Here is a 20,300-nt window from a genome sequence, read left to right on the forward strand (position 1 = left end):
TTATGCCCATGTTGTGCACATGCCCTCCAGTTTAGATTACCATTACAGCCTACACCTTAGATTTCTGAAATCAAATTAGCGATTATAAGTAAACTGAACTTAGTTCTTAATTGATTCAGGCAATGTTCAACAGAAGCAAATCGATTTGTTATTGCTCGGATAACTGAAACTAATTGACGACACATGTCGACTCGACTATATTAGTTATAACACATACAATCGTAGCCAAAAATCCGACATTTAACAGTATCACACAAGGTTCGCATTATATTGACTAAGCAGAATTGCACTCGAGGAGTCAATTAGTCAGTCCAAATTTGAAAATCAACTAATTGCACAACACTTACATACACATTATCAGAACAAATGGAAAGACTCGATTAAACAACAGAGGTTCAGGCAAAGTGGTCAAGGCACAGTTGATAAAAGTCAAGGACATAAACAGAACATGAACAGACCCTTACAACAATCAGATGAACCAAAACAAATAAGAAAAGAAAGAACTCACCTTAAACCTCAAAAGATCAAAACCTTAACTCGGACTCGGACAGACCTTTCTTAAGGCTGAACGGACTTTAATCGAAGTGTTTCTCAGATGAGAAACACCTCGATTAAGGTCCATTAGACCTTAATTTCTTTGGCTCGAACAAGACACGGACCAGTGACGAGGAACCCTAAGGTTCGAAAACTAGATCCGGGATTCATGCTTCCCTGGTCAGATTCGGACCAAACCAAGCATGGTTTGGTCACGAGGGGGGTCTGGGGAGTGTCTGGTGTGAGACTGGGGTCAAACGGTACGAGTCAGGTTCTGACTCGAATCTTCAAATGAAGATTCGAGAAGGTGGGAAGGGATTCGAACTAGGTGGTTAACAGATCCAGGTTCAGGATGACAAGGGGGTCCTATGGTGTTAAGGGGAAGGCCACCGGCGTCCATGTCGCCGGCTTTCATGGCGAAGGTGTGCAGGGGCGGCTAGGGTTTGGAGGGTCGGGGTCTGGTGAAGACGACCTAAGGCAGGGGGGTTTGGATTAGGGCGCGGGGTGAAGGGGGAAGGGTTTATATATGGGGTGGAAGGCTTGATCTTAACCGTTAGATCAATCTAGATCTACGGTCTGGATCTGAGGGTTTAAGTGGAACGGTGTCGTTTCAGGTGTTGGGGTCAGAGTTGGTTCGGGTAACGGGTCGGGCAAATGGGGTTATGGGTGAGAGATCCGGACCGTTGGATCAGCTCGGTTTGAATGGTTGAGATGAATTGGCACTGAAACGACGTAGTTTTGGTTTTAAACTACGTCGTTTTGCTGCCTGGGGAGTGGGCTGTGCGGACTGGTGGATTGGGCCATTCAATTTGGGCTTCAGATTTTAAATATTTGTAGCCCAATTTCGTTTTAAAACAAATTTTCCCCCTTTTTTCTTTTTTTCTAATTTCCTAAATACACAACCTAATTAAATAAAACTAGATACCCTTAATTAAGCACTTAACATATTTATTTCATGCGTATAAAATGTTAAAAGTAGGTAAAATCAAACAAGGCAACAAATCAGGACAAAAGAAATGCGTATTTTTGTGATTTCCTATTTAACAACCGGACTACGGTTCAAATTACGCACGACACATACATTTTGTATTTTGTTTTAACAAAAATGGGCAAAAATCGTAAATAATTAATAAAGTGCCATATAAAAATCCAAATTTGTACCGCAGGACCTATTTGTTATTATTATTTTTTTTATTTATTTATTTTTCTTTTGGAGCGATTGTCGCGCAAGACAAAAATCACGTGCTCACAACCAGTTTATTTTGCTTCTCCAATCATGTTTCTTCAAAATTTATATATTTTATATTGGTTGAGTCGATGCAATGCATTTACCTCTCGTTTCTAAAGTCGTTCCCAGTGATAACTTTTCTTCAATATAAAAGTTATTGATATTTTTTGTGCATGATAAACAATGTAATATATTCGAACATGTACATATAAATACGCGCACATGCACATTATTATATGTATATGTGTAGATGATTTTGTATTACATTTTAGATATAAAATGTCCTCTCCTGTCACGATCCCAAATCCCGACCCGATTGTGATGGCGCTTGTCGTGAATACAAGGCCAACCAACTATTCCCAATTCTAAGTTAAACAGTTAAACAACAAGAAAACAGTCTAAAACATGATTTAATAATACTAAGTAGCAGATAATATCATAAAAAATGCGGACAACCCAACACAGCCCTAACCGGGGTGTCACTAGTCATGAGCATCTATAAAACCTAATATAAGTCTGAAAAGTCTACAACTTTTACAAATGTCTGATAAGAGATAGAAATGATAAAGAGGGAGAAACACGGGACTGCGGACGTCAAGCAGCTACCTTGTGGACTCCGATATCTGCCGGGAGCTCTCAACTCGTACTAGCAGGATTCGCAACACCTGAATCTGCACACAGGGGTGCAGGGAGTAAAGTGAGTACTCCAACTCAGTGAGTAACAAATGTAAATAAAGACTGAAAGCAAGAAATCACGTAAGGCACAAAGCATTCTATAATGAAGCAGTAAAACCATTTAAAAAACAGTAATTCAGTGAAAGATAGGTAGAATTCTTTAACTCAAATTTAGTTTCATGAAAAACCTTTTTAAATGTTTAAGCATGTAATTGATAGTCAATTATGAAAAGTAAACACATAAAGACTCGCCCCTCAGGCACAGTATCAACAAATCCGCCCCTCGGGCAATATCTCAGAACAGTACCAGCCCCTCGGGCAATCACATAGAATAATACTAGCTCTTCGGGCTCAATCTCACATCACAATGGGTACCCGCGCTCACTGAGGGTGTGCAGACTCCAGGAGGGGCCCCTTACGACCCAAGCGCAATATCAAGCCACCCCGTGGCATCATCACTAGGCCCTCGACCTCATATCAATCAATCCACCTCGTGGCGTACATATCTCAGGCCCTCGGCCTCATAATCAGTATCAAATATTTCCTCACAACATAGGCCCTCGGCCTTACTCACTCAAAAATCCTCACAAGCCACTCGGGCAGTAGTAAAACATCTTTCTAAACCCAAAATATCATTTAAGAGATCATATAAGTGTAATAACAGAGTAAACCTGGCTGAATATGAAAAATAGTGAAATATAATATGACTGAGATCAAGTATAAAGTCAAAACAGTGAGGAAATACCAGTAAAAATCCCTGAAGGGTACAAATAGTTAGCACGAAGCCCAAATATGGCATTCAGCCCAAATAATGATGATAACAAACAGATTTTAGTCAAATATGCGGTAAAATCATCAATCGGGACGGATCAAGTCACAATTCCCAATAGTGCACGCCCACACGCTCGTCATCAAGCGTGTGTCTCATATCAATATAGCACTACGATGTGCAATCCGGGGTTTCAAACCCTCAGATCATCATTTACAATCATTACTCACCTCGAACCGGTCAAATCTCTAGCTCGCGATACCTTTGCCCCTCAAATCGGCCTCCACTCGCATCGAATCGATCCAAAATCAGAACGAGGACGACAAAATGCTAAGGGAACGAAGCCCAAGCGAAAATAATCAAAATACGACACAAATCCCAAAATTACCAAAACCCAACCCCCGGGCCCACGTCTCGGAATTCAATAATTTTTACATCATTAGATTCCTTATCTCCCCACGAGTTCATACATATCAAAAGTTCTCAAATCCAACCCCGAATGTTCCTTCAAATCCTCAATTAAAGGTCTAAGTTTCCAAGCCCTAGTTTCCCCAATTTTCACCCTTAATTTCCATGATTTCTAGGTTTAATCCGTGAAATAATAGTATAGGAATGAGTTTTAGGTCCCAATTCCTTATCTCAATGAAGTTCCCTTGAATCCCTCTTTCAAATCGTCCAAAAAGCTCCAAAGCCGAGATAAAAATGGTGAAATAGCTCAAAATTCGCGATGGCCACAATTTATACTTTCTGCCCAGACATTTTCGCATATGCGGCCCTTTAACCGCTTCTGTGGTACCGCATTTGTGGTTTATCATCCGCTTCTCCGAAAATCACTTATTCGACCAATTATTGCATCTGCGATCACACTTCCGCATCTGCGACATCACAGATACGGTCACTGTAGTCGCTTCTGCGGTCGTTGGTCATCAGGCCATTTTCCCTTCTGTTATACTTTTCCTGCATCTGCGACTTCGCAGGTGCGGTCCCCAGCCACATCTGTGGTCCCTGAAAACTCCTTAAAAATCTGCTTCTACGACTCGTCTCTCGCATATGTGGTGTCGCACCTGCGGTCCCCAATCCGCAGGTGCAGAAATACCAAAAGCAGCAACAGTTCAACAACTGCAACAAAATCCAAACTTCTCCGTCAACCACCCGAAATCACCTTAAGACCCTCGGGACCTCAACCAAAAGCACAAACATATCCTAATACCTTATTCAAACTTGTACCAATCTTCAAAACACCTCAAACAACATCAAATCAACCAAAACACATCGGATTAAAGCCAAATTTTCTAAATTCTTCCAAATTCCGCTTTCGATCAAAAACCCAACCAAAGCACGTCCGAATAACCTGAAATGTTGCGAACACATCCCAAATGACTCAACGGAACTATTCAACTCTCAGAATTCTATTTTGATCCCTATATCAAAATCTCGCCTGCCAACCAGAAATCATCAAAATGTCAACTTCGCCAATTCAAGCCTAAATCTACTACGAACCTCCAAAATTCATTCCGATCACGCTCCTAAGTCATAAATCGCCTCCCGAAGCTAACCAAACCATCAGAACTCACATCCGAGCCATCTAACACATAAGTCAACATCCAGTTGACTTTTCCAACTTAAACTTCCTTAAAAGAGACTAAGTATCTCAAACCTTACCAAAATCATTTCGGATTCGATCCGACCATCACGATGTCACATACCATAGATAAACAAAGCATAAGGAAGCAGAAATGGGGAAAACAGAGCGGTAACTCATGAGACAACTGGCTGGGTCGTCACATCCTCCCAACTTAAATAAACGTTCGTCCTCGAACGAGTCAAGAAACGTACCTGAAGCCTCAAACAGGTGAGGATATCTTCTCCGTATCTCCCGCACGGTCTCCTAGGTAGCCTCCTCCACTGGCCGACCTCTCCACTACACTTTCACTGAAGCTATATTCTTCGACCTCAACTTTCGAACCTGACGACCCAAAATAGCTACTGGCTCCACATTATAAGTCAAATCATCATCCAACTAAACCGTGTTGAAATCCAAAACATGAGACGGATCTCCAACATACTTTCGGAGCATAGAAACATGAAATACCGGATACACACTCGATAAGCTAGGTGGCAAGCTCATAAGCCACCTCCCCAATCCTCCGAAAAACCTCAAAAGGCCTAATGAATCGAGGAATCAATTTCCTTTTCTTCCTAAACCTCATAACACCCTTCTTGGGCGAAACCTTCAACAGAACCTTCTCGCCAACCATGTATGACACATCTCGAACCTTCCTATCAGCATAACTCTTTTTCCTCGACTGCGTTGTACAAAGCCTCTCCTGAATCACCTTCACCTTCTCTAAAGCATCCTGCACCAAATCTGTCCCCAACAGCCTAGCCTCACCGGGCTCGAACCAACCAACTAGAGATCTACACCGCCTCAAATACAAAGCCTCATATGGAGCCATCTGAATACTCGACTGGTAGCTGTTGTTATAAGAAAACTCTGTAAGCGGTAGAAACTGATCTCATGACCCTCCGAAATCAATGGCACAAGCACGTAACATGTCCTTCAATATTTGAATAGTGCAATCGGACTGCATGTCCATTTGAGGGTGAAAAGTTATGCTCAACTCAACCTGAGTACCCAAATCTCGCTGCACAAACCTCCAAAACTGTGATGTAAACTGAGTGCCCCTATCTGAAATGATGGAAACTGGGACACCATGCAAACGAACAATCTCTCGGATATAGATCCCTGCCAACCGCTCTGAAGAATATGTAGTACACACAGGAATGAAGTGCGCGGACTTGGTCAGCCAATCCACAATCACCCAAATAGCATCGAATTTCCTCAAAGTTCGTGGAAGTCCAACAACAAAGTCCATAATGATCCACTCCCACTTCCATTCGGGAATATCCATCTACTGAAGCAAGCCATTTGGTCTCTGATGCTCATATTTCACTTGCTGACAATTGAGACACCGAGCTACAAATCCTACAATGTCTTTCTTCATTCTCTTCCACCAATAATGCTATCTCAGATCCCGATACATATTCGCGGCACCTGGATGGATGGAATACCGGGAGCTATGGGCCTCCTCTAGAATCAACTCCCAAAGCCCATCCACATTGGGCACACAAATTCGGCACTGTATCCTCAACACCCCATCATCACCAATGGTCACATCTCTGGCATCATCATGCTGAACTCTGTCTTTAAGGACAAGTAAATGCGGATCATCATACTGGCGCTTTCTGGTGCGATCATATAAGGAAGACCGAGAAACCACACAAGCCAATACCCGACTGGGCTCCGAAATATCTAACCTCACGAACCGATTGGCCAAGCCTGAACATCAACCGCAAGAGGTCTCTCCCTAACTGGAATATATGTCAAACCCCCCACACTCACCGCCTTTCAGCTCAAGGCATCGGCCACTACATTGGCCTTTTTCCGGATGGTACAATATAGTGATATCGTAATCCTTAAGCAACTCCAACCATCTCCGCTGCCTCAAATTAAGATCTTTTTGTTTGAAAAAGTACTGGAGGCTATGATGATCAGTAAACACCTCACAAGACACACTATACAAGTAATGCCTCCAAATTTTTAACGCGTGAACTATGGTAGTCAACTCAAAATCATGAACGGGGTAGTTCTTCTCATAGGGCTTCAACTGACGAGAAGCATAAGCAATAACTCTACCCTCCTGCATCAATACACAACCAATACTAACTCTCGAAGCATCACAATACACGGCATATGAACCTGAAACTGATGGCAATACTAACACTGGAGTTGTGGTCAAAGCTGTCTTGAGCTTCTGAAAGCTCTCCACACACTCGTCCGACCATACAAAGGAAGCACCCTTCTGAGTTAACTTGGTCAAGGGCGATGCGATAGATGAGAATCCCTGAACATAGCGGCAATAATAGCCTGCCAAACCAAGAAAGCTGCGAATCTCTGTGGCTGAGGACGGTCTGGGCCAACTCTGAACCACCTATATCTTCTTCGGATCAACCTGAATACCCTCGCTGGACAGCACGTGCCCCAAGAAAGCCACTGAACTGATCCAAAACTCACATTTGGAGAATTTTGCATAAAGTTTCTCCTCTTTCAATCTCTACAACACAATTCTCAAATGCTCCGCGTGCTCCTCCTAACTATGTGAATATACCAGAATATCATCAATGAAGACTATGACAAACGAGTCAAGATAAGGCCGAAACACACTGTTCATCAAATGCATGAACGTTGTTGGGGCATTGGTTAGCCTAAAAGACATCACCAAGAACTCATAATGATCATGTCGGGTCCTGAAAGCTGTCTTAAGAATATCCAAGTCCCTGATCTTCAACTGGTGATAACCTGAACGGAGATCAATCTTGGAGAACACTCTCGCTCCTTGAAGCTGGTCGAATAAATCATCAATACGAGGCAAATGATACTTGTTGTTAATTGTTACCTTGTTCAATTGCCTATGATCGATGCACATTCTCATAGTGCCATCCTTCTTCTTCACAAACAGAACTGGCGCACTCCAAGGTGACACACTAGGCCGAATGAACCCTTTATCCAGGAGTTCCTGAAGTTGCTCCTTTAATTCCTTCAACTCCGCTGGTGCCATACGATATGGCGGAATAGAAATGGGTTGAGTGCCCGGTACCAGGTCAATACCGAAATCAATATCCCTGTTCGGTGGCATGCCCGGTAGGTCTGCAGGAAACACATCGGGAAAATCCCTCACAACTGGAACAAAATCAATACTGGGAGTCTCAGCACTAACATCCCTCAGAAAGGCTAGATACGAAAGACAACCCTTCCTAACCATACGCTAGTCTTTCAAGAATGAGATCACTCTACTGGGAACATAATTAGTCACACCTCGCCACTCAATCCATGGCACAACCGATATAGCCAATATGACTGTCTTAGCATGACAGTCCAGAGTAGCACGACACAGAGATAGCCAATCCATGCCCAAAATGACATCGAGATCCACCATACACAATAATAAAAGATCCACACGGGTCTCCAGACCCCTAATAGTCACCACACACGACCAGTACACACGGTCTACAACAACAGTATCGCCCACCGGGGTAGATACATGAACATGTGAAGCAAGAAACTCACAGTGCGTACCCAAATAACAAGAAAAGTATGATGACACATAAGAAAAGGTGGAATCGGGATCAAATAATATAGAGGCATCTCTGTGACAGACTGAAACAATACCTGTAATAACAGCATCTGAAGCAATAGCATCGGGTCTGCCTGAAAGTGCATAGAAACGGGCCTGACCGCCACCTAATCGACCTCTCCCTCTGGGGCGACCCCTAGCTGACTGACCTCCACCCCTAGCTGGCTGGATAGGTGGTGGTGAAGTAACTGGCGTTAAAGCCGATGACTAATTCACCTGCACGCCTCAAACTGGAACCAATATAGCACATAACCGTGCAATCGACTAATTAATAGTGGACTCCCCCACTTGGCTCGAAGACATAGACCAAAACATACATAATAACTCATAACACATGTACTTTATTGCTGCCCTAATACTATAGTGAGACTAAACTCAATCCTTCATAAGCTCATGGAACACAGACTATCTGGTACTTTATATCTTCTACAAATCTAGCATTCACTCTCGTAGTAGTCAAGCCTACTTTCTTGAGCAACCCAAATTTAAATTGTAAAACATATATTTCCCTGGTAACAGAGATCTTCCAATAAATGACACAAGGGATTATACAAACTTCAGAACAATCCGCAGGAGATAACCCCACCTGCTTTGTCTCAAACTAACATTTCTGTATACCTTCCACCGTCATAAACATTACGCAGTCACTTAAACTTCCTGAGTCTGAACTCTGACCGCAACATGAAATTTACTCCACTCCCAACTAAGAAACATGGAAAGATTCTTCACACACCCATAACTCGGGGCTATACCTCAAATCGAGATGAAAATCGAGCACCTAATAGTCCTTCTATCCTCCAGCATACCCTTCTCGTGGCTTCCAAATCACATGAATACATCTCGCAGTCACATCACACTCATCATGTAACTATTCAGTCATCACCTCCTTTAATAGGGACTTAACAAAACATATAGATCCAGAAACACGGGCTCACGAAATCAACAGCTCAGTGCTCAAGACATAGGCAAAAAATCCGGCCTTGAGTCCTTCAGACTGGCCCAACATCAATGCACAGAGATCACATCTTGCCCCTAGATCAGGGAATCATAAGCCATCGATGCGTATCCAATACAGAGCGCTCATGCGCACATACAAATGCGTGGAAGGAATTCAAATAGTTACTTTTCAAGCTGAATCAAGGATGCACGATAAGGATTCAAGAATGTGAAGTTTTTCCTAAAGATTTTGCAGCCTCTCGAGGATAAATACAGACGTCTCCATACCGATTCGCGAGAATCTACTAAACCTGCTCATGACTTGGGAGACCTATGTAACCTAGGCTCTGATACCAACTTGTCACGACCCCAAACCCGGACCCGGTCGTGATGGCTCCTCTCGTAAAGACAAGGCCATCCAACTATTCCCAATTTTAAGTTAAACAGTTAAACATCAAGAAAACAGTCTAAAACATGATTTAATAATACTAAGTAGCAGATAATATCATAAAAATATGGAAGTATAACCCAACACAGCCCTAACCGGGGTGTCACTAGTCATGAGCATCTATAAAACCTAATACAAGTCTGAAAAGTCTACAACTTTTACAAATGTCTGATAAGAGATAGAAATGATAAAGAGGGAGAAACACGGGACTGCGGACGTCAAGCAGCTAACTTGTGGACTCCGATATCTGCCGGGAGCTCTCAACTCATACTAGCAGGATCCACAACACCTGAATCTGCACACAGGGGTGCAGGAAGTAAAGTGAGTACTCCAACTCAGTGAGCAACAAATGTAAATAAAGACTGAAATCAAGAAATCACGTAAGGCACAAAGCATCCTATAATGAAGCAGTAAAGCCATTTAAAAAACAGTAATTCAGTAAAAGATAGGTAGAATTCTTTAACTCAAATGTAGTTTTATAAAAAACCTTTTTAAATGTTTAAGCAGGTAATTGACAGTCAATTATGAAAAGTAAACACATAAAGGCTCGCCCCTCGAGCACAGTATAAACAAATCCGCCCCTCGGGAAACATCTCAGAATAGTACCAGCCCCTCGGGCAATCACATAGAACAATACTAGCCCTTCGGGCTCAATCTCACATCAAAATGGGTACCCGCGCTCACTAGGGGTGTGCATACTCCTGGAGGGCCCCTTACGACCTCGTGGCATCATTACTAGGCCCTCGGTCTCATATCAATCAAGCCACCTCGTGGAGTACATATCTCAGGCCCTCGGTCTCATAATCAGTATCAATGTCTCCTCACAACATAGGTCCTCAGCCTTACTCAATCAAAAATCCTCACAAGCCACTCGGGCAGTAGTAAAACATGTTTCTCAGCCCAAAATATCATTTAAGAGATCATATAAGTGTTAAAACAGAGTAAACCTGGCTGAGTACAAAAAATAGTTAAATATAACATGACTAAGTTCAAGTATAAAGTCAAAACAGTGAGGAAATACCAGTAAAAATCCCCGAAGAGTTCAAATAGTTGGCAGGAAGTCCAAATATGACATTTAGCCCAAATAATGATGATAACAAATAGATTTCAGTCAAATATGCGGTAAAATCATCAATCGGGACGGACCAAGTCACAATCCCCAATAGTGCACGACCCCACGCTCGTCATCAAACGTGTGTCTCACCTCAATATAGCACTACGATGTGCAATCGGGGGTTTCAAACCCTCAGATCATCATTTACAATCATTACTCACCTCGAACCGGTCAAATCTCTAGCTCGTGATGCCTTTGCCCCTCGAATCGGCCTCCACTCGTATCGAATCTATCCAAAATCAGAACGAGGACGTCAAAATATACTAAGGGAACGAAGCCCAAGCGAAAATAATCAAAATACGACACAAATCCCAAAATTACCAAAACCCAATCCCCGGGCCCACATCTTGGAATTTAATAATTTTTACATCAATATATTCCTTATCTCCCCACGAGTTCATGCATATCAAAAGTTCTCAAATCCGACCCCAAATGGTCCTTCAATCCTCAATTAAAGGTCTAAGTTTCCAAGCCCTAGTTTCCCCAATTTTCACCACTAATTTCTATGATTTCTAGCTCTAATCCATAAAATAATAGCATAGGAACGAGTTTTAGGTCCCAATTCCTTACCTCAATAAAGTTCCCTTGAAATCTCTCTTTCAAATCGTCCAAAAAGCTCCAAAACCGAGATAAAAATGGTGAAATAGCTCAAAATTTGCGAAGGCCACAATTTATACTTTCTGCCCAAATATTTTCGCATTTGCGGCCCTTTAACCGCTTCTGTGGTACCGCATTTGCGGTTCATCATCCGCTTCTGCGAAAATCACTTATCCGGCCAATTATCGCATTTGCGATCACACTTTCGCATCTGCGACATCGCAGATGCGGTCACCCTAGTCGTTTCTGCGGTCGCTGGTCTTCAGGCCATTTTCGCTTCTGCGATACTTTTCACGCATCTGCGACTTCGCAGGTGCGGTCCCCAGCCGCATCTGCGATCCCTGACAACTCCTCAAAAATTCACTTCTGCGACTCGTCTCCCGCATATGCGGTGTCGCACCCGCGGTCCCCAATCCACATGTGTGAAAATACCAAAAGCAACAACAGTTCAACAGCTGCAACAAAATCCAAACTTCTCTGTCAACCACCCAAAATCATCCTGAGGCCCCCGGGACCTCAACCAAAAGTACAAACATATCCTAATACCTTATTCAAACTTGAACCAATCTTCAAAACACCTCAAACAACATCAAATCAACCAAAACACATCGGATTCAAGCCAAATTTTCTAGAATCTTTCAAATTCTGCTTTCGATCAAAAATTCAACCATACCACGTCCGAATGACCTGAAATTTTGCACACACATCCCAAATGACTCAACGGAACTACTGCAACTCTTGGAATTCCATTCCGACCCCTATATCAAAATTTCACCTACCAACCGAAAATCGTCAAAATATCAACTTCGCCTATTCAAGCCTAAATCTACTACGAACCTCCAAAATTCATTCCGATCACGCTCCTAAGTCACAAATCACCTTCCGAAGATAACCGAACCATCGGAACTCACATCCGAGCACTCTAACACATAAGTCAATATCCGGTTGACTTTTCCAACTTAAACTTCCTTAAAAGAGACTAAGTGTCTCAAACCTTACCAAAATCATTCCGGATTCGATCCGACTAACCCGATATCACATAACACGGATAAACAATGCATAAGGAAGCAGAAATGGAAAAAAACGGAATGGTAACTCATGAGACGACTGGTCGGGTCATCACATCTCCTTACTGGTCTATTGGCTATATATGTGGCACTATTTACATGTTATAATCTTAGTAATTGTGGAGTACAATAATATCGATCGGAAATAATTTTATTATACCAATTATTTTAATGCTCTCATGATTTGCTATGTTTAATTTCCATGCGTTAGATACAACATATACTTTCATCTTTCACATATTATCTAACATCTTGCACCGATAGTACCTAATTTTCGTTAGTATATTGATTCTAATTAGTCAAAAGCAAAAATATTATAAATTATATGACCGAGTAATCCAATATAATTAATATATTAAACAGTACAATATAATTTTATATCGAATAAAGTATTTTATAGCTGAGCATGCATCTGTTGTGCTTTTCAATTTATGTTTACAAAAACAGTTTAGTTCATATTTAGAAAGAAATAAACTACATGGAAGGTCACACTGTTAGAATTCTCTTTCAAGTACTTTGCCAAACAACTGTACCTATAATGTGAATATGATGTCCACGTAAATATTTTGTGCAATTCGCTTTTTAAGATTTTTAACATTGAGCCAATTATATATTTAAAGTTATGGGTTCAAATCTATTATTTTTGTAATTTTAATAAATTTTACATATAAATTTCTACTCCGCCTCGAAAGTTATGGGTTCAATTGAACCCGAAATTCTCACACTGCGTCCGCCTATGTGTGCAACAACAATTTCAATCGGCAAACTCATCATTCTATCACCAAGCTATCACATACCATACAACAAAATCACAAAATATGATTAAGTTTAAAAACCCTAGACTCTCAATTCAAGTGAAGTTGCATGCACTTTCTCCTTTCTAATAATCTAATTATTCATCATGCTTATTTTATTTATTTTTTCACTTTCCTCTACCTAGCAACCTATATTATTGTTGGAAAACGGACATCATTTTACTCTTTGGTGCAAAATAATTGGAGTCAATAGGATTTCTAATACTTTATATATATTATAATAATTATTATCTTTATAATGATGCAAGTGAATATATTATCCTTAATTTAAAATTCACTTTAATCGGCTATCTAAAAATTTAAATGATTCTTTGACGGGATTTATTTCAGTATGACTCCACTTTAAGTTTATCGATATCTCTAACCCCAGAATTTGAATTTTTAATACCCTATATATACAAAAAATTTGTTCTTTGAATCATTAAATATTAAATATGTTGATTATTATTATAAAATATTGTATATATTGTCTTAAAGTTGTCAAGTAGTTTATTTTTCGACACCATACTTGGCTTAAGCTCAATGCAAACTACTCAAATTGCATTCCAATTCAATTTCGAATATCATATCAGTTTGTTAGTAATAGTGATTTTTTTAAAACGACACATAATCTAAATTAAAAAAAAATATTGGAAGATATCCTTATCTTATAATCTATGTATTGAGTTGAAAAAAAATATATTTGAAATTGATAAGATTAACTTTCAAATTTTTTATACTCAACAAAGATGAAACATAAGAAGAAATTTGTTGTCATGTTTTATTTCTCATTTTTAGATCTTTCTAATATTTTTTTCAATATTTATTTTCTTTTATCTTATTTTTTATGTCATTATTTCTTTTGTTACAAAAAATTAATTTATTTCACTATAAAAGGATGAGTTTTAATAAAAATTATGAATATATGAACTTTAATTATATTTTTAGTCTTTGGTTGAAATTATTTAATATTTTTCTTTTGGCTTTATCTAATCATCCTAAATAGTTTCTCACCCGACCATTTAAATTAAAAAATTGAATGATGTGTAATTTATATATAATCCATATATAATATGTGTATAATTGTGTGTTGTTGGTATATCATCTATTTATATTAGCTATAAAAAGTAAATAATAAATATGGCCGGATATTATGTAAATATTCCATAAGATTTCGGTTTTCTTGAGTTTATCCATGATATAACTTCTATTAAAATAATTTTAAAACTCTCTGCTAATTTTTAAAAATATCTTATCTTTTATTATCTTTGAATTAAAAAAAATAAAGAGTTTTTTCGAAATAATTTATTTACATTTTAAAAAAAATATGTCACTTCATACCAATTTTTTCTTTATATATACTCTTTTTTACACTTAAAAGTCGCTATAGAAACTATCAATTAGAAACCAGTTTATCTCTTGTTGAGTTTGAAAAAAAAAACCTTTCACATAATCTAATAATTCAAAACTAATATTCTTCAACGAAAAAAATATTATACCCTTGCAATATTGGCTTGACTCCAGCTAAATGAAAGGGGCTACAGCTTATACCCTTCAATTTCTTGAATGTGCTAAGTTGAAATTAATGATAACAATTGTATAGCCAAAGTTTTGTTATTTGTTTGATGTCCATTTATGCAAATTGACTCTTTAAACAAATATTCTTTAAGAAGAAAAAAGAAACAATTTTTTTATTTTTAATATCGACTGATTTTGTGATGTTTCTTTCTCCAGCATGTATGTTTACTTTATTATATATGTAAGTAAACTTTTATTTGATTTTGTAAACTCTTTTTTGTTATTTAGATAAACATAGACGTGTACCATATATATTACATTTATTTTAAAAGAATTTCATTTTATTCAAATCTAGCTACAGTGTTTCAAAGAACTATACTTATAGGATTTTAAATGTGAAAGATTTTTATAGTTATATGGAGTAGTTTTTGTTTTACTAGAAGTGAAGTAGTATTTAAATAATTATAAAAAATAATAAAAGTTCCTAACATGATTGCATATGATCATTAACCGAATTAAGTATGATAACATAATATAAAAAAAAGATAAATTTTATTTTTAATTTAAGTTCGAATTTTAGAACTTTATCTATAAATTCAAAATTATATTTTAGTTCAAATTCTCTGTGTGTGTGTGTGTGTGTATATATATATATATATATATATAGTAAAATATAGAATAAAATTACCATATACTATTGACATTTATTAACTTGCCACTTAGTTTAACTATAATGTCAATTATATATGGTAACTTTCTTGCTTTAATATATATAGATCATTAAACCTTCACCTCACTTCTTTATAAAATATAAAATTGTCTCACCATATATAACTAGTGAACATCACTCTTCTGCACCACATTTTTATTGCTAAAAGAAGGCCAATTAACCAACACGTTGATCTCAAGTTATGTTGCATTTATATCAAGCTCTTTATTTTCACATGAAACTGCACCCTTTAATTACCTTTTCTATTAATGATTTCCTCTGGTTAAATTGGTTTACCTTTTAAAGATTTTTTTTTGTGTGTGGCTGTGTTACAGCGTATTGGGTGGGTAAACTAAGTGGGTATTTGGACACAAGAATTATAAAATTCCAAAAACAAAAGTGATTTTTTTTTTCAAGTGAAAATGATATTTGAAAATTAGAGTTGTGTTTGAATATGAATATAATTTTGGGTTGTTTTTGAAATTTTGTGAGTGATCTGAGTGAAAATTTTGAAAAACAGCTTTTTGGAGTTTTTTTTTCAAATTTTCGAAAAATTTCAAAATTCATCTTCAAGTGAAAATTAAAAATTTTATGGCCAAACACTGATTTCGAAAAAAAGTAAAAAAATTCTTATGTCCAAGCGGGCTCTTAAAGTCTTATGTTTTGAAGTTGATAACAAAAAGAAGCTATATACGATTTATGAATATTTTTAATGGCTTGAGACATTTAGGGAAAAAAATTGTAAGATTTTCACGGGGCTATCCTGTTTGATCGCCCTAATTTAACTTGTATCCATTTTTTAAATTTTTTTTTTAACCAGTACTCAAAGTACATACAAAACTTCGCCTTTGCACTTCAGACCTTAACCAGAAGTGAATGTCTTTGGGCGAGCTTAGCCCGATACACCATGATCATTTCCTTGTAGACAACAACTTATTTTCTTAAAAATATTGTTTATCCCTTTTCAAATTTGTTCCACCTTTGATTATTCCAAACCAGAATTTAAATCTGACTTTTTGGCACTTATACTTAGTCTTTGAGAGTCAATTAGTTTAGCTCAGATCATAGGTTTATTTCCATTATATATATTGGTCTTGTGGAAGTCTTTGCCACCATTCCACAAGCTCATTTATGTCCTTTTATAGCAACATTTCATAAGAGAATCAAAACCATCTTTTCTTATTGCTCTATTCCTTTTCAAAAATTAATTTGGTGGGAAAATACTTGAGGTAACTTTTATGAAAGTTGGCTAAAGTTTAGTCTTGTTCTCTTTTTTTTATCACTTTCTATTAATCCTTGTTGTGTTTAGTATACATTGGTAATAAGTTGGTTTGGTCTCATTTGGTTTATTTCTTTGGAATTAATTTGTCCAAGAGACTGGCAATATTTGTTTCTCATTTTGCATGTTCATATATACAGATGTACCTCTATACAATCATAATAACAATAACAACTACGCCTCAATAGACAAATTGCATTCTACTATGCTTAGGCTTATTGTTATCCTGGAACTTTAACTCTTCGTTTGATCCGGTTTCATGTTGCAGAAAAAATGGTGAAGATTTGTTGCATTGGAGCTGGATATGTTGGTGGACCAACAATGGCAGTCACAGCACTCAAGTGCCCTGCAATTGAAGTTGTTGTTGATATAGCTGTTGCTCGTATCGCGGCCTGGAACAGTGATCAGCTACCTATTTATGAGCCAGGACTTGAAGATGTAGTGAAACAATGCCGAGGAAAGAACCTTTTCTTCAGCACTGAAGTTGAGAAACATGTCTCAGAAGCAGACATCATATTTGTTTCCGTTAACACACCAACAAAAACTCGAGGCCTTGGTGCTGGGAAAGCAGCAGATCTTACATACTGGGAAAGTGCTGCTCGAATGATAGTGGATGTATCGATGAATGACAAGATTGTTGTTGAGAAGTCAACTGTTCCAGTGAAAACAGCTGAGGCAATTGAAAAAATACTCACACATAACAGCAAAGGAATCAAGTATCAAATTCTTTCAAATACTGAATTTCTTGCTGAAGGGACTGCTATTCAGGACCTTTTTAATCCGGATCGCGTTCTAATTGGAGGACGAGAAACCCCTGAGGGGCAAAAAGCAATCCAGGCTCTGAAGGCAGTTTATGCTCATTGGGTGCCTGAAGATAAAATCATATGCACCAATCTTTGGTCAGTTTAGCTGTCGAAGCTCGCTGCCAACACCTTCTTGGCTCAGAGGATTTCATCAGTTAATGCAATGTCAGCTCTTTGTGTAGACACTGGAGCTGATGTTGCACAGGTTTCCAATGCTATTGGTAAGGACAGTAGAATCGGATGCAAGTTCCTCAATGCCAGTGTTGGTTTTGGTGAAAGATATTCTCAACTTGGTTTATATCTGTGAGTGCAATGGTCTCACAGAAGTTGCCAATTACTGGAAACTAGTGATTAAGGTGAATGACTACCAAAAGAGTCGGTTTGTTAACCGAGTAGTCTCCTCTATGTTCAACACAGTCTCAGGCAAGAAGATTGCTATTCTTAGATTTGCATTCAAGAAAGACACAGGTGACACTAGGGAGACTCCCGCGCTTGATGTGTGCGAAGGCCTATTGGGAGACAAAGCTCATTTGAGCATATATGATCCACAGGTTACTGAGGATCAAATCCAAAGAGATCTGTCAATGAACAAGTATGATTGGGATCATCCAATTCATCTTCAGCCAATGAGCCCTACTGCGATGAAGCAACTCAACGTAGTATGGGATGCTTATGAGGCCACAAAAGGCGCCCACTGCATCTGTGTTCTGACAGAATGGGATGAGTTCAAAACTCTTGATTTCAAGAGGATTTATGATAACATGCAAAAGCCTGCATTTGTGTTTGATGGAAGAAACATTGTTGATGTGGAGAAGCTCAGAGAAATCGGGTTCATCGTCTACTCCATTGGAAAACCTTTAGATGGATGGCTTAAGGATATGCCTGCTGTGGCATAAGGAAGTCAAATTCTCTTCCACATTGAATAAGTACTACACATGAGAGCAAAATCCAATTTTTTCTTTTCCATTCAAGCCTAGAATAGAATTGAAACTGTTTCCTTTTAGCAAGGTTCAAAATGCCTATCTTTTTATTTCTCGTCTTTTCCGTGTAAACCTCAGCAGCTCATTACATGATATTATGATCACTTACATTATAATAATTAAATCTTGTGGAAATTCTAGACTTGCTTTTCCTTTAGACAAAGAAGGAGCTTCCATAGGACCGAGTGAAAACAAATTTGGACAAGACACAATAATCAAATTTTGGGCATAGATTTGGGTAGGGGCCGCGCGTACGCAGGCCCCCGCTCCCACAAATTATAACGTAGGCTCAATCACTTGGATTGACCTTAGGCGGGCATCCCTCCAAAGTGCAATGGAGGTCACCAACCTAGGCCATGAGCCTTATTGATCTCTCATTGACCCCGTCCAGGTAAGTATGTTTCCTTGTGTGACCAGCCTATCTTTTATATCACTGCATTTGCTCGCTTCTCCTCTCTGCTTGCGGTGTGGGATGAACTACAAGTGAAAGAAGTCAAGTTGTAACAAAATATATTTCAATAATAATAATAGAAATGACGATAACAACAAGGAATCTTTACCTGGTAATCTTAAAATTAATTACTCTCCTCTTGACAACAAGAATATTTTTGCGTGAAAGTTAAAAATCTCACAAAACATTTTCTCGAGAATACCCCTTTCTATCAGCGTGTTTGGTCAAGTTTTTCTGGCCAAAACCTTTTTTTTTTTTTGAGGCCAAAAATATTTTTTTCCAAAGCTAAGGTGTTTGGCCAAATTTTTAAAAGGAAAAAAGTACTTTTAAGTAGAAGCATAAGCAATTTTTGAAAAGCAGAAAAAAATAGTTTTTTCCTATAAGTGCTTTTTTTTTAAAAGTACTTATGAGAAAAATTCCATTATAAGAACATTTTAAAAGTTTGGCCAAACGTTGTTGTCCAAAAGTGTTTTTCAAATTAATTAGTCAAACATAAATTGATTCTCACCAAAAGTAATTTTTTGAAAAGCGCTTTTGAAAAAAAATATTTTTAAAAATAAGTTGATTTTAGAAGTTTGGCCAAACATATTATATAACTACAGTGATAGAGGGAATAATAAAAGATTAAGGAGTCTGGTTTTTTTTTTTGCATTTTATTTATATATAGTTTTCGTCTAATTGTTGATTTTCTTCTTGTCTTTTCCGAGTTAAAATTCTTGCTAACATATTATTACCTATTCTATTATCTGAAAAACTTATTTGTGATCTTTCTTCGTTTGTTGTTCTTGACCCACCTGAAAAAAGATCCATTTTTGTGGTTTTCTTAATTTAAGTCAGTCCTTTTGCGGTGTTATTTCTACTCTTTTTAATTGTTCTATTAAATCATCTACTTTTGGAATTTCTACTTCAGTCTTTACCTTTTTTTCTTTAATAATTTTATCTAGTTTTTTTTTAATTTCTAAAAGTAATACTATTAAAGTATTATTCTGTTTTATTATTGTTTGATCCGCTTTTCCTTGAGGAGTATAGCTGGTAAGTCCTTCTGGATTGGGCTATCCCCAAGTAACACAATGTACCCACTCACAGATTTCCTTGAATCGGGGCAGGCAGCCCAATCTGAGTCACAATAAGCACTTACATTATAGCTGGGGTCATTGGACAAGAAGATTCCCAAAGTAGGGTCTTTCTTTAGATATCTAAGGA

The 20,300-nt window shown here is 38.1% G+C and overlaps 1 non-coding gene and 1 pseudogene across 1 annotated transcript; one reads left to right on the top strand and one right to left on the bottom strand.

Moving 5' to 3' along the window:
* Positions 1–17,136: 17,136 nt before the first annotated feature.
* Positions 17,137–18,562, top strand: LOC104239574 (UDP-glucose 6-dehydrogenase 4-like; annotated as a pseudogene).
* A 322-nt stretch (positions 18,563–18,884) lies between these two features.
* Positions 18,885–19,045, bottom strand: LOC138872263 (U1 spliceosomal RNA). The gene has a single exon (XR_011400730.1). It is a non-coding gene; the product is annotated as a U1 spliceosomal RNA (small nuclear RNA).
* Between the last annotated feature and the right edge of the window lie 1,255 nt (positions 19,046–20,300).

This window comes from Nicotiana sylvestris, chromosome 6 (assembly GCF_000393655.2).
Source record: "Nicotiana sylvestris chromosome 6, ASM39365v2, whole genome shotgun sequence".
Lineage (NCBI taxonomy): Eukaryota > Viridiplantae > Streptophyta > Magnoliopsida > Solanales > Solanaceae > Nicotiana > Nicotiana sylvestris.